This window comes from Pelophylax lessonae (genome assembly GCF_965119305.1).
Source record: "Pelophylax lessonae genome assembly, chromosome: 4".
In the NCBI taxonomy this organism is placed as follows: domain Eukaryota; kingdom Metazoa; phylum Chordata; class Amphibia; order Anura; family Ranidae; genus Pelophylax; species Pelophylax lessonae.
Window position 1 is genome coordinate 344,737,626 of NC_138771.1, and position 18,248 is coordinate 344,755,873.

At 44.3% G+C, this 18,248-nt stretch overlaps 1 protein-coding gene across 1 annotated transcript in view; it reads right to left on the reverse strand.

Moving 5' to 3' along the window:
• Nucleotides 1–14,255: 14,255 nt before the first annotated feature.
• The window catches only part of LOC309553254 (RNA-binding protein 27-like), a 186,821-nt gene continuing 182,828 nt past the window's right edge, over nt 14,256–18,248 (reverse strand). Inside the window, exon 21 of the mRNA XM_082254244.1 lies at nt 14,256–14,990. The gene's annotated coding sequence lies outside the window, so the exon portion shown is untranslated. The remainder of the gene's footprint in view (nt 14,991–18,248) is intronic.

Sequence of the window (18,248 nt, forward strand, 5' to 3'; positions counted from 1 at the left end):
GGAGGCCCCTGCCTGCGGTAGTTGAGTCAGACTCAGAATCCGACACAGCAGATGAGGCAGGATGAGGTGGAGAAACGTTTCAGCGTACCTCGCCCTCTCAAGGTCACCTCCAGCCGGGCCCAAATGCTTCCTGAACTGCCGAAAATACAATGAAGGACAGTGGAGCTCTGGAAAGGCCCTGCGGCCTCCGTGAGGGGGTCAGGTGGGGGTCACATGGTCTCCAAGGTCCACACTGAACCAGAAGAACCCGCCAGCAAAATTTTGAAAAGAAAAAGGACAAAAACGACATCCCATCAAGCTACAGCACCCCCCCCGAAGGTCAGGCACGCCCGCAGACCGCCAAAAGAGAGTGAGGCCCTCAGAACCCACTGTCCCAAAATGCAGTCTCAGGACTGGCACGTGTACACAGAAAGCCCTCCCATAAGGGAGTGAGCAATGGGAACTGCCCAGGGTGAAGGGAGGGGCTCCACCCCCGGAAAACTCCTCCAGGCACTCCCACCTAGATTCGCAGCAGAGAATCCACCGCAAAATGTCCAAAAACGGGTGTACCAAGATGGCCGCCACCATAATAGCAGACGAGGCTACAACAAAATGGCAGCACCAGGACCCACAGGGAGACCTCCCGCCAGCCCTCCTACATCATCCTGCAGCAGTAAGCCCTGGAGGAACCGACTGAGCCCCGCTGCACGATCGACCGAGCGCCGCGGACGGCACACCCCCCGCGTCCCATGCGGCCTGCACACTAGGTCCCAGATTCAGGTAGGCCCAAACAGTCCCCCACGTGGGAGGGGGAAGGGAGAGGGGGGGGGGTTGCACAGGACAAAGGGAAACCCAGGAGTGGGAGGGTCCGACCATCCCAGGGAAGGGTCCGCGTCCACCCCAAAATCCACCAGGGAAGAGGGGGTGAACGTTTAGTCATTGTACCAGGAACACAGGCGGGCGCCATCTCCTGATAGAACCCCTCTCCACCACAGTGTGGGGGCTGTCGGCCAAATAGGAACGCTGCAACATAGACCCTGTCGTGTGGGACCTGGCGAGACGTTTAACTCACAGGGCCAGTCCTCATCCAGTGGGATTATGTTGCGATCGGCCAAGCGCGTAGCTAAGGCCTGCATGCGCTCGCTGGCCAGACTGGGGTGACCACCGGATCTAGATATCCAGCCAGCCGCCCGGCCCGGCATAGTTGCTGGAAGATCTCACAGGAAAAAATTCCGGAGAAAAAGGCTAGCTAAAAAAAATCTACATAAAAAAACTGAATTTTTGTAAAATCTTACCTGTAAAATTCCTCTCTCTGAGTCCTCCGACAGTCGCCGCCACCTCTAAGTCATCCTATGCGCAGGAATAGCTAGGCATATAGACTTAGTCCAAAGACAAAAGGCATTAGCATAATTAGCATATACACACCCATGGGGGCTGTCCCATCTGGTCAATACCCCCCTGCATCACCACTCCCAACTCAGTTTGGTAGCATAGCAGTAGGTAATAAGAACCCCAAAAGAGGGGCGGGGCGGCGACTGTCGGAGGACTCAGAGAAAGGAATTTTACAGGTAAGATTTTACAAAAATTCAGTTTTCTCTTACGTCCTCCAACAGTCGCCGCCACCTCTAAGTCATCACTGTTGAGATGTCCCAAAGCAGTATAGACATGAGGGGTGGGAGACGCAACCGTAAAAAAGGCAACGCAGTACCCACATCAGAGAAAGGAATCTTACATGCACTGTAAGAGAACCAACTGGGCAACAGAAAAAAACACTGCTCAACAGGAGCAACAGCCCAGGAAAGCAAATGCCAACAGCCAGGGACCCAGAAAAAAATTCAAGGGTCCATCATGGCACTGCCGCACTGAGAACTGTGCGGCCAAAAGAAGCATCAGCTGATGCCAGAACATCTACTTTGTAGAATGTGGAAAAAAGTGTGCGCCGACGACCAAGTCGCAGCCTTGCACACCTGGGCCATCAAAGCCCGATGCCTATAGGCCCAGGACGCACTCAAAAACCTGGTAGAGTGCGCTGTAACAGGGAAGGGCAGAACCCATTCCTTCAAGGCATACGCCTGCTCAATGGTCTGTCTGATCCATTCGGCAATAGTTGCTGCAGACGCAGCCACGCCCTTCCGAGATCCCTCAGGAAGGACAAATAGGGAATCCGAAAGGATTCCGTAGACGACAGGTAAACCCTGAGCGCCCTTACAACATCCAAGGAATGCAAGGCAAACTCCTTAGGATGCTTAGGCTTCGTACAAAGCGAAAGCAGGACAATGTCCTCATTAAGGTGGAACTTAGAGATCACCTTGGGAAGGAAGGATGGGGGTGGTCGCAAAACCACCTTATCCTTGTGAATCATCAAGTAAGGGGAGCGGCAAGACAACGCCGCCAGCTCCGACACCCTGCGAGCCGAAGTGATCGCCACCAGAAAAGCAACCTTTTTCGACAGCAGAGGCAACGATTTCTCCCCGATGTTTTCAAAGGGAGCACGCTGTAACACAGACAGAACCAAGTTCAAGTCCCATAAGACAGAATGTCGGTCACCTCCTGGGCCGCTCGAGCACTCCTGGTGCCCCCCTGGTGGTTGATGTAAGCCACCGCGGTAGCATTGTCCGTCTGTACGCGGACAGGCAGGCCCCGGAGACGGTCCGACCACTGGAAGAGACAGAGTTTGATCGCTCGTAACTCCAGCACATTTATCCGGAGGGAGGACTCCGTCGACTAAGTGCCCTGGGCAGACAGGTTGCCCAGGACTCCACCCCAGCCCGATAGGCTGGCAGCCATGGTAACCACCGTCCACACCAACGGACGGAAGGACTTGCCTTCCGCCACCGACGGGGACTGGAGCCACCACAGAAGAGCCAATCTGATCTGATGACCCAAGGAGACATCCAGACCCAAGGACTGAGGCAGTCTGTCCCACCTGGCAAAGAACTCTGTCTGGAGAGCCCGCGTGTGGAACTGAGCAAAGGGTATCGCCTTGAAGGCCAAAACCATCAACCCCAGGCCCCGCATACAGGTCCTGAGTGACGAGGACGGGTTGTCCCAGAGGGACCTGAGCTCGTCCCGCAAAGTCCGGAGCTTGTCCTCCGGCAAGAACACCTTCGCCCGAGCAGAGTCCAGAACCATTCCCAGGTAGGGAAGGCGAAGCGATGGAGACAACGCCGATTTTTGAACGTTGATGGTCCATCCGAACTCCTGGAGCGACTGTACCGTGATGGACAGATCGCGCACAAGGCCCTGGCTGGCACGTGATCTCAGAAGCAGATCGTCCAGGTAACCCAGTACCGCAATGCCCTGGGCCCTCAGCAGGCCCAGAAACGGCGCCAACACTCTGGTAAACACTCTTGGTGCCTAAGCGAGACCGAAAGGTAACGCCACAAACTGGTAGTGGTCCTCTGCGATAGCAAACCGAAGGTACCGCTGGTGACCCTCGAAAAGAGGGGATGTGCAGGTACGCATCCTTCAGATCTATCGAAGCCAGGAATTCTCCTGGACTCAAGTAGGCCACCACCAAACGGAAAGACTCCCGAACATGCACGAAGCGGTTCAGCACTTTCAGGTCCAGAATAGGACGCACTTTTCCCTCCTTCCTGGACACTGCGAGCAGATTGGAATAAAACCCCCGAAACCTGTCCCGATGAGGCACCGGGACAATCACTCCCTGAGCAAGCAGGTCCTGCACCGCTTGATGCAAGTCCTGTAGACGCCCCGGAAGCAGAGGAAGATTGGAGGGAAAGAATCTGTCCGCCAGCCGGGAAAGGATTTCGATCTGGTAACCCGATCGAACGATTTCCTGAACCCACCTGTCCGATATCCGGAGCAGCCAAGGTTGGAGGAAACCGCGCCAAAGTCCCCCCCACTCCTGAAATGGGTGAGGGCGCCCCTTCAGGCAGAGGCGGATTGACCCGCCGAGCCGGCATTGCCGGACTTCTGCTTATCCGCCCAGGGCTTCATCTGGTTGCCCTGGGCCTTGAAGGGCTTGCCCTTGGATTGGTTCCGAAAGGCACGAAAAGGCCCCTGATCGGATCTAGGCGCAGAACCCCACTTGCCTCGAAAAGACTTGTTCTACGGGTTCTGGGGCAGCATAGTGCTCTTGCCACCCGTGGCGCCTGTCACCAGGGTGTCCAACGCCTCTGCTCTTCAGCCATATCAGTCGCCGGTTAAGCACCGCGACACTAGAGAGGCGAGCCACTAAGGGAGCCTCATTCAAGGCTGTATCACACAAATACATGACTCCTTGGTGGATCTGATCCACCATTCTCAGCCGGGCAGGCGGGACTCCGTCAGACACAAGAATGCACCGAAGCATCTTAGTCCCAGCAGCCACCGCCTGAGCCACCAGAACGGACGCGAAAACGGGTCTGAGCAACGACCCTGCCACTGTATAGGAACGGCGAGCTAGAGACTCCAACTGCCGGTCCGTTGGATCCTGGAAAACCGGGGTATCCTCGGTAGGAAGCAAGGTAGCCTTGTTCAACACGGCCACAGTGTGATCTACCTGTGGAGGCACACACCATTGTGATTCCGTAGCTGGCGCAAAAGGATAAAGCAATTTGAACCGACTAGGTACCAGGAATGGACGTTTTAACGTGCGCAAAATTTCATTAACAGTGTAATGAAACTCAGCTGGGCAAGGAAAAAACCTGCGCAGACTTGCGGGTCCTATGCGTCCCAAATGAGGACACAACGCCCGGAGGACAGGACTCATCCTCCAAATGTAAAGGTTTCCTTAACAGAAACAACTCATCCATGGTCGCCCGTACTTCAGGTGAGGAAGTATCAACCCCCTCCATCTCAGCCTCCCCCTCAGACCCCGGGGGGTCCAGGGATGAGCGGAACCCTGAAAAGGGCACGCTTGCAGCAGCAGTCATATCCCCATCTGAATCAGAAGAGAGAGACAATCTGGGCCTCTTTTTTGCAGCACGTTCAGACAACAGCATTTCCATATTAGACATCAAAGTCGCCACTAGAGCAGCTAAATCGGGTCGCAGCGGGGCCACAGGAGAACTGGGGACCCCCACTAAAGCCGGGGGGAACTTGCATTCTTGAGAATCCATTGCTCAAAGTTCACAGTGCAATAAATGTGTACTGCCCCTTTAAATCGCTGCGGAATGCGCAGCCCACCGCTACAGTGCCAAAGACCCCAAAAAAGAGAAAAAACTGAGCCAGAAGCGATAAAACAGAGGAACAGTGAGAGCGATAACCTGCAGAGCCCGCAGAGCGTTGCCACCGATGTCCTGCTGCCTGTGGAAAGGAAGTGCTGCTGAAGTAGGCTGAACGTAAAGAATTGCCGACTCAGGGAAAATGGCTGCCCCATAGGATTGCATTGGAGGCTTCAAGAAAATAGCCGCCGAAACATGCGGTCGGACCGATCGTTCTACGCCCACCAAAATGGTGGCGGATGGCGCCAAAACAGCATACAGAATCACCCACAGAGAGGCCGACCATGCTTGTCTAAATCAAAGATGGAGGACCGCGCAAATTCACTCCGCTGCGGTCGCCACACAACGTCTGCACCCCCAACAATGCAGGGAGGGGGACCCCCACACATACAGAAACTGCACAAGCGATCCCCGCAGGGACCGCATCAGGGAGTCACACAGGCACAGACATGGGGAACACACAGCAACACAGACTGCCACCCCAGACAGAGGCCCCACACAGAAGTACTTACCTGTACCAGATGGCGTGGGGTGCCTCTATGCACGGAAAACCGCTGTCCTCTCCTGACAGGGAGTGCCGTGAGCCAGGGACATGACACTGCTGCACCGCAGATGTGTCCTGTGACACCTGTGTCCTGTAGCCACCTCACGGCTGCATCCCTGCAGCGAACAGTGATGGGTCGTTCGTAATGCCAGGGCGAACCATAGCTGAACGCTCGATGGCGGGCTGGGGGTCCATCTGACCCTTTTGCTCTGGAGAACCAGGGCGGCCAGTCCGAATCCCAGCACCGCATGATCCATCTTCATCCGAAGAGAAGACTAACACTAGAAGCTGACAAAATAAACAGCTAGTAAAGTAAAGAAAAAAACTGACATTTTCAAAGAAAATCAAATAAAAAGATTAGGAAGGCTGAGACTGAAGCCCCAGCACAAGGTAAGCCTGACTATTCCTGACGCTAGGCAGATTAAAACTGAGTTGGAAGTGGTGATGCAGGGGGGGTATTGACCAGATGGGACAGCCCCCATGGGTGTGTATATGCTAATTATGCTAATGCCTTTTGTCTTTGGACTAAGTCTATATGCCTAGCTATTCCTGCGGATAGAAAGTCAATACCCAACAGTGATGACTTAGAGGTGGCGGCGACTGTCGGAGGACGTAAGAGAAATTACTTTTATGCCAGGACCAAAGATCCCAGCAAGGAACTAGGTCCTTACTCCTGACTAGGCAAATTAAAACTGACATCCTATGCAGAAGAGAGAGGGTGTACCCTCCAGGACTGGCAAATGGCGAAGCCAGAATTTTTTTTCTGCCTAGTGTCCTAGGGCAGTAAACCCCTACTGGGATCAGAGAACTGCATCCATCAATGCCCTCAAGGAGCTTACAATCTAAGTTCCCTAGCTCACATACATACACATATACACTAAGGCCAATTTAGACAGGAGCCAGTTAGGCAACAAGCATGTCTTTGGAGTGTGGGAGGAAACCCACGCAGGCACAGGAAGAACATGCAAACTCCAGGCAGGTAGTGCCATGTTGAGACTTTGAACCAATGATCCTAGTCCTGCTAGGCGGAAGTGCTAACCGCTTAGCCACTGTGCTTTAATGCAACTCTGTCCCTGTATTAAAACAAATCAATTGATGTCAGTTATAAACTGCTTCATGCCGTTATGCTAGAATTATGGGCCTGATGGGCAAAGCCGACACTTCCTGGTAATATTGAGCTTACCTAGAAGTGGCAACTTGCCACTGTATTTATGTGCATCTTTGCCTTTCAGAACAGTCCAGCAGTGGCAGCTACATGGACGCTGCTGCAGGTATGAAATGCTTTACAGGAGATCTATAGTCACAACACACATTTTCATTTTATAACATCAGCGTTGTTCAAGCATTGCAAACCAGTTATTTTTAGCAATTAACTAGAAGCATACTTTCGTTGCGAGTGCTGCCTATCAGCTGGACACTTCTTTCCACAACTTCCTGGATTCCTTGTATGCTTTTTAGCTTTTCCTTGGTTTACTCTAAATTTCTTAGGACTACATATCCCAAGGAACCTTGCTGCCTGCAAGCAGACATGATGTGCTGTGTTGGGCCTTCTGTAGTTTGGCATGGTAAAAATGGGTGTCACAGAATTCCAGGAAGTAAATCTGATTCTAAAGTTTACAAGCTTTAATATAATTCAAACTATTAAAGTAGGTTGGAAACATAGTTACATAGTTACATAGTAGGTGAGGTTGAATAAAGACAATAGTCCATCTAGTTCAACCTGTGTAGGTGTGTGTGGCTGTAATCATCTCTCATACCCCTGAATGTTTTTCTCCTTGAGATGTACGTCTAAAGCCCCGTACACACACGCAGATCGTCGTCATACAAATGTTCGTCTTTTCTCCCCGGGATGTCGGTGTCTGTTGAAAAGTGCAAAGACAGCACAAGGACAGCACAAGAATTTTGTCTGCAGACTTCAGCTGACTGCAGAAGTGATGTCATGTAATGGTTAACTTTCCCTGTGTTTTTTATTTTCTGAGCATGCCCAGTCTTGCAAATCTGCGGTCTGTCGGCCGAATTCTGTACTGACAGGCGAACAATCGTCCGTTCTGGTGTCCGCAGACAAAAAATTTCATGTTTGCAAGAAAGACTTTTGTCCGTGGATTGTGCGCAGACAGCTGTCGGAGGCACCATACTAACACGCGTACAATCGGCAGATCTTTCGTCCGCCGACGTTTGTATGCCGACGATCGGTACGTGTGTACGGGCCTTAAGAGTCTTTTGAAAGCCACCATACTTCCCGCAGAAACCACCTCTTGTGGTAGAGAATTCCACAATCTTGTTGCCCTAACAGTAAAGAACTCCCCGCGTTGCCTGAGGTTAAAACGCTTCTCCTCTAATCGCATTGTATGCCCTCGAGTCCTCATGCAATCCCTTCGAATGAACAGCTTTTTTTCTAAGCTGGGATCCCCATTAAGATATTTATAAATTGTTATCATGTCCCCCCTCAGACGTCTCTTCTCCAGGGAGAATAAATCGAGCGATTGTAAACGCTCTTCATAGTCAAGGTCCTCCAATCCCCTCATTAGTTTAGTTGCCCTTCTCTGGACTCTCTCCAGCTCCAACACATCCCTCCTGAGGACTGGCGACCAGAACTGGACGGAATACTCCAGATGCGGTCGGACCAGAGTTTTATAAAGTGGAAGGATTATAGTCTTATCTCTGGAATGCATCCCTTTCTTTATGCATGCTAATATTCTGTTGGCTTTGGAAGCTGCCGCTTGACATTGCATGCTGTTTCCTAATGTATCATCAACCAAGACTCCCAGATCCTTCTCCATTTTTGATTCCCCCAAGGGCTCCCCTCCTAACGTGTATTGTGTTTTTATGTTTTTAGTCCCCAAGTGCAAAACCTTACACTTCTCCACGTTAAACCTCATTTGCCAGGTCGTTGCCCACTCTGTTATTTTGTCCAGGTCATTCTGTAGGATATCTGCTTCATGTTGTGAAGTTATTGCCCTGCCCAATTTTGTGTCATCTGCAAAAACTGATATCGAACTACTGATCCCGACCTGAATTGAAATTCAACGTGTAAATGAATATATAATCTGAAATTTTGACCATCAATACACTTTAAAATGCAATTACTGATTTTCTCCTAAAGCGTAACTGAACCTTTAAAAAAAAAAAAAAAAGAGGGGGGGGGGGGTGTTCAGCTTTTCCACCTCCTCTCCTACCTTTTTGAACTTATTTTTTTTTTTTGGGAGCAGGCAGCTCGTTTTGACAGGTACCCGCTCCCACTTCTGCTCGGAACGCCTATGCCGCAGGAAATCAGAGCCAGTTTCCAACAAGCAAGATGGCAGTGCCGAGGACCTGAAGACAGCGCTGGATCCCTGGACTGGTATAGGTCTGCTTATTAAAAGGTCAGCAGCTACAGTATCCGTAGCTGTTGACTTTTAATTTGCTTATAAATGACTGTAGCTCCTCTAAGTTTTAGATAAATTTGTCAAAGTTCTATTAGAACAGAACTTTTCTAAATGAACCATCTCTTCCCCATAAAAATAAAAATGACACAACACAAGTTTAAGTTGTAAATTTTTTGGTGTGGTTCTTGTTATATCCAATTCAGAGTTTGTGGGATGACTATATTGATGTGTTTTTGAATTCTGTTTTTTTTTTTTTTTTTGTTTTGTTTAACCAGTGTTTTTTTTTTTTTTCTTTTTTTCTTGTTATCTTGTCTGTCTTGAACCACTGAACCATGTCTCTTTATTGCAAAAATGAACATGCCTTAAGAAATTCAACTTGTAAATTAATAAAACATTACATTGGATGATTTTTAAATGTATAAACAGTTAGAAAATCAACAATATTGCCTATTATACTATGACACAAGTTCACCATATTGTAAAAACTATAATACACATATAATACATCAGAAGAACCAAAACGCCACCCAAATGATCATTTTATCAAAATCTTTATGTTCTTATTCTTTAATCCTTCTGTCCATGCATCCTGCATCTCAGCCAATTTTATTATCAACAATGAACTAGGAGGTCTGTTGTAAAATTAATTAAAGCCTCGCTGTTCATTTAATGTATTTAGAAGAGTAAAAAGCAAATAACTTATTTATGAAGGTCAAAAATGTGTTTAAACCTGTGTAGTGGAGTTTTTTTTAAATACAAACTATGTTCACAAAAGTATGTTTATGGTGTAGTAAACTGAATGAAACGCACTGACGTTTCTTCATTAGAGGGGTTCAGGAAAACCATGCTATTAACAGTTAGGGTAAGAGGTATGATTCTATGCCCCAAGACTTTACCTTTTCATTAGGGACAGCATTATTTTAAATCAATTTAGAAGTATGCCTGGCATGTGGTGCATTATACATAAGGCACAACTGCAATACTAACAAAATAGTGTTCAACAGCTCATGTAACTGCTTTTGCCCAACAGTTTCAATGAACAAAGTACTCTCCATTTTTGTAAATAGGCCATATGGGTTACAGTATAGAAAAACATTATCTGTCCGATTAACCGAGGTATAATTCAGTATATACAGTACTGATAAATGTATAACATAATTAAACCAAATCAAAATCCCCTGGCAAGACAAAGGTAGTAAAACTCACCTCTGCATTAGCCGTGTCTCCTACCTTCTCCTCTGTTCTGGTGCTGCAGAACAGAAAAGAAGGTAGTATTTTACACATCTGAAATTGTCAAATGCCTGTTACCTACGCAGAGCCCCTGCGTCACTACAGGACTCAGCAGTGATGTAGGGACTGTGGAGGAAACTACAGCACACATCATCAGACAATACCACAAGTGCCAAATGCCAAAGTATTCTAAGTAGGGTGTGGCATCAAGAACAGGGAAAAAGGTAGAAGACATGGACTGCTCTTCTATTGCAGGAGACATGCATTATTCTTTTTTTACAGACAGAGTCTCTTTAAAGGAGTCTTTAGTCCATGCATTTGGGATAAAGAAGAGTGAGGATACATGCATAAATATTACTTTAAGTCCACCCATTCAATCCACTAAATTTAAGGAAGTGTGCCAACATTTTGGCCTTCAGTTTAATAAAGAAATTTTCAGTCCAGAATATGGGGCGAACACAACACTTATTCATAAAGAGACAAGGCAGAAGACCTCAGCATGAGATCTTGGCACTAGAATAGAGGTTTAGTAACAAAAAATACTTGAAGTCTCCAAATGGACACTTGGTAAAGTCCTCCTTTAAATAGTTGGCATACATAAAGGTGATTGTTAGGGAAAAAAAAAAAAAAAAAAGAAACAGCAAAAACACACTAAAAACAAAATTCAGGAAAAAAATCTGAAATTTTAGGCAACTGTAAACTTAAGTATAAGAATTGAAACTAAGATCTGGGCCATTCTCCTGACAAATGTCTTACAAAAATCTAAATATATAAATGGATAGTTTAACCAAGAAACCTACACATTATGTAAGCCAGGCACATGGGCTACCCCATCTTAAAGCGCACATTTAGCATTACACAGCATCTTCTAAGCTTTCCAGAATTAAAATGACAAAGTAAAATAAAAACAAACCCAAACCAAATTTTGAGGACAGTTCACTGTCCAATATGAAAATGCTGAGTGACAGAAAAAGAAAAAAACAAAAAAAAAAAAAAAAAAAAACTTTTGCTTGGTGCTGATGTGGCCACTTTTTGCCTCACAAGTTTGGTCTTCTTTCTCACCACTTTTGGTACAAAAATAAAACATTTCTGGGCATATATTCAATAAGAATTTTAGCACGCAGAAAGGAGAAAGTTATGTACAAAATTATACATCTTAAGAAAACATCTGTACATAATATATAAATCCTTTGTTTCCCTCCCAATTTCCACATATAAAGGTCTCTGCATCAACATGACACATAACAGTGAACTGTAGGTGACGTTGCAGATGAGAACCGACTGCTGGCTTTTACTATATTCCGGAAAGAAAAACTCCAGTTTTGCTGGAAAATATATACCTCCTATACAAGCCACTTTAGTAATGTATTGTTATTAGGAACAGCATTTCCATTTAATCTGTAGGCAGAATCTAAATCCCAACAATTTTACTTCCCTTTCTTGTAACTACTTGAACAGTCTTCAAGCAGGATTCCAAAACTTCAGTCCCAGTGCACCTGTAATTGGTCATAGTTTTCTGGTAATGTCTGCACAGAGCTTGAAGTCAGTTTATAGGCATAGGGATGCCAAGGGGATTCAGTGTTATAACAACACTGAGACGGTTTACCATGTAGCCCACACTTAGTGCAGTGTACAGGCACTGAGGAAGAAAAGCAGATAAGATCTACAATAAATATCAGTTATAATTCCTGCAATTTATATAGCCAAGCTGGAGAAGATTTTTTTTTTTTTGTCTGTAAAAAAACTGGAGTCTCTCCACAAACAATTAATTTAAAGGTTTGGTCTACACAAAATGGATATTTCAGCCTTTGGCATATGCTGGCATGTTGAACAACTCATTTCATTTCATTCTAAGACCATGTACACACAGGATTGATCTTGAACAATGGAAGCTTTGTAAGTGCTTTTTGAGCTTGCAGTACACACTGCTCTCAAAAAGGTTAGCTTGTATGTATAATGCATAATTCTGGTGGCCACAATACTTTGCACTTGCTCGGCATTGCCTCTCACTCACTTCTCTTGCCCCAACCATAGGAGCCCAATTCTTATTTCTCTGCTCTCCATAAATAAAATTAAATACCCAAAAAGGAGAATGAGCCTTCTTTTTACTACTCTTGACTTACAAAGTTGAGCAGACCTGAATGCGCAATGGGCTTGTTCATACGGGAGGTCAGGGGGCACTAAAATCAGGTAGTTGAGCTGCTGTTTTATGCCTTGACTGTCCGCCCAAACACTTAACAAAACCAGCTGCTCATGGCTGTACACATGACGTGGCGAAACTTAAAACAGCATTTTGTTTTTGGCATGCTCCAAACACGACTAATTCAGGTCTATTTGCTATGCCGTAACTGCACCATACCTCTTAACCCACGTTCACATTGATCTGATTTGACATTTGACTTGACATGTCAAATCGGAGGCAATGGCACTGCCCAAATCGGTGTGACGCCAACTTTGTGGTGCAGCACTGATTCCCAAAAGTAGTTACTGTAATACTTACGGCGATTTGGGGGGGGGGGGGGGATTTCCACAAACATCTGTGAAGGAACTCGCACAGATGTCTGAAATCACCCCGAAGTCGGACTGAAAAGCCAGCTTGAAATCATGCGAGTTCAAAATGGCCCCAGTGTAAATCTGGGCTGAAAAACAATCCAAGAGGAGTGACAGTGCCTGCAACATTTGTGAATGAGCCCAAAAACAGATGTAAAAATTTGAAACAATTCAATTTACCAACATCCAGCAACTGAAACATCAGTTATTGGTAGACCAAACCTTTCTAGTAATGTACATGATAAAGATTCTTTATGAGTTTAGGTGAACCCAGCTAAATTATATCAGATTAAAGTACACATTTATGAAGGATTTGACAATCCCCTACTGCCTCCTGAATAAATACAATCCACCATTACTGTGCAATGTAATGTCATACAATTATCTACTAAAAATAAACAAAGCCATACATTGTCTGCTTGTTCTATTAACAAATCCTGCTAACTTTACAGATATACAGAATGCTTGGTAATGACTTCAAAACCCAGGACAAAATGGTCAGGTATCAACTAGTATTTTGAAATATGAAAACAGGTCAGGCAGGAGGATTCGAAACCCAGAGGCACAAATTATCTTGCAAAATTGTTGAGACTTTAAAGCATATTTACTAGCAAAGACGTAAACTGACTGATACTGGGTGAATTTCAAACAAGTGTTTTCCAAGTCACTGAGGGCTAAACTTTGCACTAAACAAGGACAATATAAATGGTTTAGAAGCAGAAGATAAACTTCTAGCTGTCAACTAAGCAATTTGCAGACATTTTCAATGAGTGTTAAAAGGCAATTAAAACTATGCTAATAAATGAAAAGAAATTTCAAGTGTAATTTAGTTAGGTTTGGCAGGTCACGTTTTCTAGACCTTGCCACATAACTAGCGCTACTAACCAAGACATGGGACTCAAAAACCTAACACAGAAGAATAAAGATCTTAATTATGAAAAAAAAAAAAAAAAAAAAACCCACAAAAACAAAAAAGGAGGATCCAGCCAAGTCGGGCCATTTAAAATTTACAGTCACGTAGCTGAAAATAAAAGATCTTTATTCAAGTATTAAAGTTTTAGGTCTAAGTTTGGTCAGGTCATCCAGGTTACTTTTTTAGGAAATGTTTTTGGAATGTCAGGTGCAACCTACACACATCTTTAAAAGTGTGATTTTAAAGGTTTCCTTAAACGACTCAATTTGTAGCAGCATTGGCTGATCAAAATTGATGTGTTTTCTACAGATACTAGAACCAAGGACACAGCTGTGCAAAGCACAGCAGCTTCTGCCAGCTAGCGATGTTAACAGTTGAGACACCTTTAATAGGATCAGAGCCAGAGTCCTGGTCATCTGTTATTTCTAAGATAACCAGTGTTCTGCTTTTACAAAGATAATAAATGTGCCTGGCAAATGGAAAACGTGGCATGTTCGTAGCAACAAAAGATTGGATTTCGGAAACACTGATAGAAACAAATCTGGGTGTATTAGTCCAGATCTCATTCACCTTTTGCTGCCTTTTTGAACACATGGATGGCTGTCTGTAAAACAAATGGCTTAATAATATAGGTTTTTGCTTCTTGTTCTTCAATGTAGTGGGAAAATGTGTTGATGTGGACTAAGAGGTATATGGTTCTACTTCTGTACCAATGAGTAAGGACCAAGCATTTGTATATTTATAAAGACGTTGGATTTGAGAGGATCATCAACTTAATACTGAACAAAAGTGACACTATACAATTAAATATTTCGGTTCTACTCAAGTTGGGTCAAATTTATATCTTAAAAAATAAAACTATGTATTTTAAAGACTTTCAAAAATATTTCACTCTACTCTGTATATAGGACCACAGTAACAAAAAAAAAGGAAAAAAAAAACACACACAAAGTCTTTTGCCTTTGGCTTTCATACAAGTGTGGCTTATTCACTGACATTCACAATCAATTGATTTATTTTCTGCAATAATGTGGAGAGAGGGGAAAAAAGTCTTCCTTGAATCGGACTCTGCTTTCCATTTGTGTTTTCATGGTAAAAAGTTCTGCAAACACTCTTTAAGAGGAAAAAATATAATATGTACAGTTCTGCTGGTTTCTTTATCTCCTCCAAGACCGAGACTCATCTTCATCTTCGTCTTCATCGTCATCTTCATGAAGAAATGGATCTGATGTTTCAGCCTCCTAAAACAAAATGTTCTATGTTTAATAAGAATAAAAATAAAATAATAATAAAACAACATTTTAGTCCCGGTTCACACTTGTGCGATGCGGGAAGGCTGCGAAAAAAGAGTCATGTGCATGTTTGGTGCGGATACAGTGCGAATTCAGCCATACAAAGTGTATGGCTGAATTCGCATCCGCACCTCCGATCGCATGTAATGAAGGAGCAATGCGCTCCGAATTACATGCGATCGGCACACTCGCACAAATGTGAACCGGCCCTTATAACATATGTACATGATTTAAAAAAAAAAAAAAAAAAATGGATGACAGATTGCAAACTTCTTTTTTTTTTTTAAATTAGGGCCTTTGTTGATGGGTTTTGAACTTGTGTAATGTCATAAGTCTGAGATACTTTTGAGAGCAACCAGACTTTGACAAGTACACTTGACCCGCTTCATGCATGGTTTTGTATTCATTTAGAATTGTATGGCAATGCAAAATCTGACTGACAGGAGCAAAAAGTCTGTTGAGCTTTTGTTTAGCAACAGATGTTTTAACCAATTTAGCCCCGGAAGGTTTTACCCCCTAAAGCCCCGTAAACACGTGCAGATTGTCGGCCGAAAAGATTCGGCCGACGACCGATCGGCCGATTTTCGGCTTGTTAGTATGATGCTTCTGACAGCCGACAGCGCACTTTCGGCCGAACAGAATCTGTCGAGCAAGCATTAAAATTTTTGTATGCCGACACCAGAACGGCCGATTGTTCGCCAGTCAGTACAGATTTCGGCCGACAGACAGCAGATTTGCAAGACTGGGCATGCTCAGAAAAGAAAAAATACAGGGAAAGTTAACCATCACATGACATCACTTCTGCAGTCGGCTGTTGTTGGCCAACAAAATCCGTGTGCAGTCTTTTGCACTTTTCAGCGGACACGACAGCCCGGGGACAAAAGACGGCCGATCGTTCGGCCGACGATCGGTACGTGTGTACGGGGCTTTAGGCCCCTTTCACACATACGGTCCGTTCAGTTCAGTCACGTCAAAATGTATCAGTTTTCCATCCGTTTTCGTCAGTTGTCATCCGTTTTTCATCCAATCCGTTTTGACGGATGAAAAATAGGGCATTCATCCGTTCAAAAAAACGGACATTGACGGAAGCGGATGAAAATGGATGTTAACTGATGATCATCCGTTTTTACATAGAGATACATTGATGTCCGTTTGTCATCTGTCAACGGATGGATGAAAAACGGACAAACAGACAGCATGTGTGAAAGGGGCCTTAATGACCAGGCTGTTTTTTGTGGTGTGGGACATCATTACTTTAATTGCATGGACGTGCGATGTTGTACCCAAATAAAGTTGATGTCCTTTTTTTCTCCCCACAAACAGAGCTTTCTTTTGGTGGTATTTGATCACCTCTGTGGTTTTAATTTTTTGTGCTATAGACAGAAAAAGAACCACAATATTTTTCACTTTCTGCGATATAACATACCCAATAATAAAAAAAATAATAATATTACATATATATATATATATATATATATATATATATATATATATATATATATATATATATATATATATATATATACAGTAAAACCTTGGATTGCGAGCATAATTCGTTCCGGAAGCATGATTGTAATCCAAAGCACTCTTATATCAAAGCGAATTTCCCCATAAGAAATAATGGAAACTCAAATGATTCGTTCCACAACCATTTATTCATAAGTCCTTCAGTTTATAGTCCATATAAAAAGATAGCATTGCGATAGGTTGCATAAAATGTCCATCCACAAATAGCCACTTCCATAAGGGGATTAGAAGCAAAATCCAGCAGGAGCTATAGAGTATCAAAGAGAAGAGAGGCGCCTCTAAGTGTAGCAATATGGTTCCATTTAATGAAGGTACAACAAGTAGCAACTCACATGGTTGATGAATAAAACAGGCACATCTAAGTATGCAGGCATCCAGGGTAAAGCTGTCCACATAGACTATTTTCTGCACCGCCAGCTGGCAGTCTGTAATCCTGACCGGGAAGACCACCCTGCAGTAAAGAGATCTGAAAGCGAGGGGCAGCATGGAAGGGATGACGTAGATGGCGGTGCGGAGGATGGTCCTATTCGGACAGCTTTACCCCGGATGCCTGAATCCTTAGATGTGCCTGTTCCATTCATCAACCATGTGAATTGCTAAAAGTTGTACCTTCATTAAATGTAACCATATTGCTACACTTAGAGGCGCCTCTCTTCTCTTTTATACTTCGCTGTGACTTGAGGCTACTTGTATATCAAGACATCGCTTGTATATCAAGTCAAAATTTATTTGAAAATTTTGCTTGTCTTGCAAAGCGCTCTTAAACCAGGTTACTCTCAAACCAAGGTTTTACTATATATATATATATATATATATATATATATATATATATATATATATATATATATATATATATATATATATATATATATATATATACTCATTAATTTAGGCCAATATGTATTCTACTACATATTTTTTGAAAAAAAAATCCTAATAAGTGTATATTGATTGGTTTGCGCAAAAGTTATTGCTTCTAAAAACTATGGGATACATTTATGGACTAATTTTTTTTTGTTTTTACTAGTAATGGCGTGATCAGTGATTTTTAGTGGGACTGCGACATTGTGGCGGACAAATCTGACACTGACACATTTTTGGGCACCAGTGCTTAAAAAAAAAAACAAAAAAAAAAAAAAACAAAAAAAAAAAAAAAACACACCGTTACTGTATAAATGACACTGGCAAGGAAGAGGTTAACACCATGGGCGATCAAGGGGTTAAGTGTGCTCCTAGGGAGTGCTTTCTAACTGTGGGGGGGGGGGGAAGAGGATGCAGTAGAGGAAAAGCGAGATCTGCGTGTTTCTGCTTAGCGGAAACAGAAGAGCTCTCTCTTACTCCGTGATAGAATAGTGGTCTGCCTTGTTTAGATAGGCAGACTGCTATTCTGTCATTACGATGAACGATCAACAGGTGCCACCGGCCATCGTGGATGCCGAACCCGTTGATTGGCTCCTGCTGTGTCCAATTACAGTGGTAGTGGCGCTCCAGCGGCACGCGCCCCCAAAGTCTCATGCACAAAATCACGCACATGTACATGATATTGTGCAGCTGGGCCGCCCTGCCACAGTATATATATATATATATATATAAAATATAAATATATAAAAGCCCATACCCCATTTCGCTTTGCAGTGTTCCCATGTAATCTGTGCCTATTCAATGAAAGGGCATTTGTGA